This window comes from Hibiscus syriacus, unplaced genomic scaffold (assembly GCF_006381635.1).
Source record: "Hibiscus syriacus cultivar Baekdansim isolate YM2019G1 unplaced genomic scaffold, ASM638163v2 tig00111558_pilon, whole genome shotgun sequence".
Classification (NCBI taxonomy): Eukaryota; Viridiplantae; Streptophyta; class Magnoliopsida; order Malvales; family Malvaceae; genus Hibiscus; species Hibiscus syriacus.
Window position 1 is genome coordinate 475,792 of NW_024063119.1, and position 6,347 is coordinate 482,138.

The 6,347-nt window shown below is 38.3% G+C and overlaps 1 pseudogene; it reads left to right on the top strand.

The window, feature by feature from the left end:
- Window positions 1–173: 173 nt before the first annotated feature.
- LOC120164924 lies at window positions 174–2,828 on the top strand (annotated as a pseudogene).
- The last annotated feature ends 3,519 nt before the right edge of the window (window positions 2,829–6,347 follow it).

The following is a 6,347-nucleotide window of genomic DNA, read 5'->3' on the forward strand; positions in this document are numbered from 1 at the left end:
TTGTCACCTTGTTCAGGCGTGTGAAAGTTGCCCGACTTGTTGACACCTGTTTACTGATTAATGTTGATTTAGAACAAGACCCAGATTAGAACATGTTGGGAAATGAGGTTTAGATTTAATAGATGGGGTGTGTTTTTGGAAGAAGAGTATCTTCAGGGGTTGTTTCATAATCTAGAGAGATTAAAAACGCTGGCTTTGAATCAAACAAGGATGTAGACATTATCACTGTTTCAAAGATTGATGCTACTGTTGTAGAGGTTGAAGATGAGGGTACCCAAAAGAAGGGAAAAGCTGACGGGGAAAGAAAACAAAGGGGGGAAAGGAGAATATCAAAGCCAAACCCCAAGTTGAGTAACATACCGAAGTATTCGGTCGGAGAGCAGGTGGCGGCCGGATGGCCTGCGTGGCTGTCGGATGCCTGTGGCGAGGCGCTTAATGGGTGGATTCCACGGAGGGCCGACACATTTGAGAAGATTGATAAGTTTGGCTGTTTTGTTATTGTTCCATATTTGTGCTCTTGAATGATAATGTTAGAATGGTAGTTTGCTTTGAAATGGGTAAAATTTTGGAAAATTATGCAGTTCGATTCTCAGTGTTGTTTTTGGTTTGTTGATGTTTTTCGAAGCTTGATGTATTTGAATCAGATACTTACATTTCCCTTTTGATGGTAGATAGGTTCAGGAACATATACCAATGTGTACAAAGCTAAAGAGATGGTCACTGGTAAAACCGTTGCATTAAAGAAGGTCCGGTTTGATAATCTCGAACCCGAGAGTGTGAAATTCATGGCTAGAAAGGTTCTTATATTGAGAAGATTGGATCATCCCAATGTTGTAAAATTAGAAGGTTTAGTTACTTCAAGGATTTCATGTAGTTTGTATTTGGTATTTCGATACATGGAACACGATTTGGCTGGGCTTGCAGCAAGCCCCGCAGTGAAGTTCACAGAGCCACAGGTTAGCTTCAACTTGTCTCGGGACTTAGAATTATAGTAAAATCCGTGGTTTACATCCTTAGAAGGTAGTTATTCGAGAACTAAGATATGTATGTTACATCGTAGGTTAAATGTTACATGCACCAACTACTCTCCGGCCTTGAGCATTGTCAGAATCGTGGAGTGCTTCACCGCGATATTAAGGGGTCAAATCTTCTTATTGATGATGGAGGAGTACATAGGATTGCAGATTTCGGACTAGCTATGTTCTTTGATCCGAATCGCAAGCATCCTATGACTAGTCGTGTGTTTACATTGTGGTATCGAGCCTGATTATGGTGTTGGTGTGGACCTTTGGAGTGCGGGATGTATTTTAGCCGAGCTCTTGGCTGGGAAGCTCGTTATGCCTGGTCGAACTGAGGTAGGTTTTTGCTTCGTTTTCTGTATATTTGATTTAGCAAATTGCTATATTCTGTAGTTACTGCATAGATAGTGGAGGAATGCATGGTGAAGATGAATAAGTGACATTCTATGTAGATGTACTAGCACTTTGCTGCTACTAACTATTTCTTTTGATCAATCAGGTAGAACAACTACATAAAATATACAAGTTATGTGGTTCACCATCTGATGAATACTGGAAAAAATCGAAGTCGCCAAATGCTACCTTATTTAAGCCTCGGGAGCAGTATAAAAGATCCATAAGTGGGACATTTAAAGATTTTCCACCATCGTCACTGCCCCTTATCGACACTCTGCTTGCAATTGATCCAGCGGAACGTCTGACTGCCACTGCTGCATTAAGAAGTGAAGTAAGTTCTTGGTTTCGATGAACAGACACAAGTTCGTTCTATTCTTGCCATCTTTTTATTTTTATTTATGAAGAGTGGTTTGAAGATACCCTTTTGGGAAATGTCTTTTTCACTATATTCTTCTTCTTCTGTAGTTCTTCACAATCGAGCCTTACGCTTGCGAACCCTCTAGCCTCCCGAAATATCCACCCAGTAAAGAGATGGATGCAAAACGGCCAGATGATGAAGCACGAAGGTCAATTCCTTTTATTTGTCTCTACATTGACTATTGTCGTTATTTGTTTATGAAAGTGTGGTAGCTGATTAAGGTTGGAAGTTGTTTAATTTTGATGGATCTGACAATTATTGCGCATGTAAAAGCATCGAAATCATGTATCTGTCCTTCATATATTCCAACTACGATAAAATAAGAAAATGATGAACCCTTTCTGTTTCTTGTATAATTGTGCAGACACCGAGCTGCTAGTAAAGCCCCCGGTGATGATGCAAGGAAAACACGGGCACATGATCGTGCAAGGGCAGTTCCTGCTCCAGAAGCCAACGCAGAGCTTCAGTCTAATGTCGACATGAGTTTGATAATTTGAACATACTCATGGTTGACACTTACGCCAGATACGGTTGAGAACATATTTGTAATTTTCCGATACTTTTAAACTAATTTCCGGTTTTTTGATGTGAAGCAGAGAAGACGGTTAATAACACATGCGGATGCAAAGAGCAAAAGTGAAAAGTTTCCCCCACCACACCAAGATGGAGCGCTTGGCTTTCCTTTAGGAGCATCACAACACATTGATCCTTCATTTGTTCCTCCTGATGTCCCCTTCAGCACTACATTCACCTATTCGAAAGAAACAATTCAATCTCGGCCCGGTCCACTGGTCGAGTCCGCCAGCATTGGCGGTGCGAGGCGAAAGAAGCACGGTGCAGTCAGTTCGCACGAACCCTCTAAACCTCCAACAAGGTCCCAAAAAGAAGTAAACGCTGATAACCATTTTAAAGGCAAGAAAACGTACTTTAAACTCCCATTGCACACATACGAAACAGATTTATCTATGAAAACCGATCGATCTTCCATTCGCTGACGGAGTCCCGGACACATGCTGATATTGAAGCATGTATTTACGAGTTCAATATCAATTTTTTAACCTTTTTTGTTCTTTTTTAATAGTTGAGGACCATTTGTATACTTTACCCTTATTTTAATATGTTTAATTATTTATAATAATAATCAATCCTATCGTCATTGTTCTTTTTAATCTCAACGGAATTAAACTCACTGTCGGTCGACCTTAAGGGAAGTGAAGAAACGAATATGATTTTTTTTTTTTAAATACCAAGCTTTTTTTTATAAGAATAATGGTATTTCAATGTTGCCTTGACTATTACACTTTGAAGGACCCATAGAACTAATATGAAGAGCATAATGATTACTCGTCCCTTGAGCTTGAAGCAGCCCTTTCATTACTGCTGAAGATATGCATGTGCACAGTTGGACTACCAGCAATAGAGTTATAATTCCACCACTATCTTCGGAGCTGAATTCATTCATTTTGCATCAATGGGATGGGACACCTTTGGATGCAACGTCTTTTTTTTTTATTTAGTTCGGGATAGTTATAAAATAATATATGTTCAGAATTTTTTTTAATTATTGACAATGCACACTTCCTACATACATAAATGTTCAAATTCAATACTTATAAAGAAAATATCACTCTCTTTAACCACTAAAACCACTTTATGAATTCTAATACAATATATTTTAAATTATAAATAAGTAGATAAATCAAATTGGAGGTTAGTGAATTATGTTGAATCGGTCTTTTTGGTCAATAAATTTTTATTAAACGTTATAAAACATGACTAACTTGTTAATTTATAAAGAGAAAATCGCCTCAGTGACCAAAAAAAAGTTATAATATACGATTTTAACCAACTTTTTTTGGATTTGCCAAAATGACCAACAAAATCGCAACGCGAAATAAAAATCGCAACGCGATCCCCAGAATCGCAAATCAGTTTCCAGAATCGCAACGCGATTCTTGAAAATCGCGATGCGATAGTACAAATTCGCATTGCGATTTTCCATAATCGCAACGCGAATATGAAAATCGCAACGCGAACACATAAATCGCAACGCGTATCCGTAAATCGCAACGTGTATCCGTAAATCGCAACGCGTATGGGTAAATCGCAATGCGTATCCGTATATCGCAACGCGTATCCGTAAATCGCAACGCGTATCCGTAAACCGCAACGTGTATCCGTAAATCGCAACGCGTATCCGTAAATCGCAATGCGTATCCGTAAATCGCAACGCGTATCCGTAAATCGCAACGATAATCCGTAAATCGCAACGCGTATCCGTAAATCGCAACGATAATCCGTAAATCGCAACGAGAATCTGTAAATCGCAACGATAATCCGTAAATCGCAACGAGAATCTGTAAATCACAACACTGAAATTTTGGGTATATAACACTGAAATCATAAACTAAATCCCTAAATCGCAACTCATTCCATCTCCATCTATCACTCTCTCCGGCGACATCCGTTCCTATATCCAACGACATCCTTCCCCATCCGGCAACAGGTCTTAGTTTCGCATCTCGTTTGTTTAGTTACAACCATGAAATCATCTAATGTTGATCATGTTTGGATAGATTTGTGTTTTGGAGGGTCATGGGATAATGTTAATGGTGTTTTACAATATATGCCTTTACCCATAAATCTTCAACTAAAATTGTCTTTACAAAAGTTAACTTATGAAACTCTAATGCTACGTGTTTCAAATAAATTGAATTTAGAGCCCCTAAGTGGATTTAGGCTATCTTATCAGAGAAATGGTAAAGTTTATTTGTTAACCGACAATGAAGATGTTGAACGATTCATTGCTTACATTAGTGTTTCACAAGATGATGTTACATTGTATGTTGTTGAACCTAGAAGTAGTATTGTTGGGTCAGTAGCGGGTAGTAATCAACTAAGTTTTTCTCAAAACCCACAACCTTTCTCTAATCCAAATCCCAATCAACTTTCAGCACCAAATTCCGGTTTTCGTATTGACCAGTTAGACGATGATGAGCCAACAGAAAAAATTGTGAGTACTAGTCAGTATTCGAAATTTGGTCTTGGTCAATATCCGGACTTTGATATTGGTCAATACACGGATTTTGATGATGTTTCAGAAGAAGAAACAGACCATGCGTGTAATGATATTGATATTGGTCAATACCCGAATTTTGATGATGAAACAGCCGTTGCCGAAGAATGTAATGTTGATGATAATGAGGAGGAAGTTACGACTGTGAATGAACATGTTGAACATCCATTCTGTAATTCATATAATCCTGAAGAAGAAAAAGAAGAAGAAAAAGTCCCCGAAGAAAAGAAATGCCACGGGCGTATAACTGGAATATGCCAGAATTACTTCAGATACCGGAAGAAGAGTTGATAAGAAAGCAGTTGATTGTTACACAAAAGTTATTCGTATCAAGAAAGATGATTGTTTTGATACAAAGGAAGACTTGAAGATAGCTTTATATACGAAATGTGTGGAAGATGGCTATCAACTAAAAGTTAACAAATCAAGCAAAGATCGTTTCGAAACAAGGTGTATGATTGACAAAACTGTACGTGGCGTATGATTGCAAAGAGAATAAAAGATTGCAAAATGTTTCAAGTTAGGACTTTTATTGATAAACATACATGTTCAAGAACCCAAGTTTTTCCTCACCATAGACAGGCAAACAAAAAGGTGTTGGGTGGTTTTCTGGCTGAGTTAATGTTTTTGAATGGCAGGGTATATCGGGGACATGAAATTATGACTGACATGAATGCTCGGTTCAAGATTAGTATATCATATTCTCAAGCTTGGAGAGCCAAATGTTATGCCTTGGAATTGTTGAGGGGGTTGCCAGAAGCATCGTTTGCCCAACTGCCGGCTTATTGTCACAATTTAAAGCTGAAAAATCCTGGGTCGGTAACTCATATCAAAACAGATAGAGATGGACGCTTTGAGTTGCTGTTTATCGCCATTGGTGCTACGGTTAGTAAATCAATATAATTTTGTTGACTCATTTTTGTTAGTTACATGCATTTCACATTTAAATGATTATATTTCTTGTGTATATTATTTTGTAGATTCGTTCGTTTATTACTTGCATGCGCCCAGTTATTATAGTTGACGGAGCACATTTGAAAGGTCGATACCTTGGAGTAAACTTATTAGCAGTAGCCATGGATGCTAACAATGGGATATTGCCAATAGCTTACGGGGTTGGCAAATCTGAAACCTCTGATTCATGGACATGGTTTATGGGGCATCTTAGGGATTGCATAGGTCCTATTAGCAATCTGACAATCATATCCGATAGGGCAAACTCAATTGACAACGCTGTTAGAAGGTGTTTCCCAGATGCTTTTCATGGACTTTGTGGTGTTCATTTGTATAGAAATCTAAAATCAAGGTCTGCTGGTATAAAAAAGCACAAATGGACATACTGGAAGGCTGTAAAAGCTTATCGGGAAGTGGATTTCAATAAGCATATAAATTGTTTAAGACGTGTTTTGCCTCAGTGTGCTCAAACACTAGAAGATGT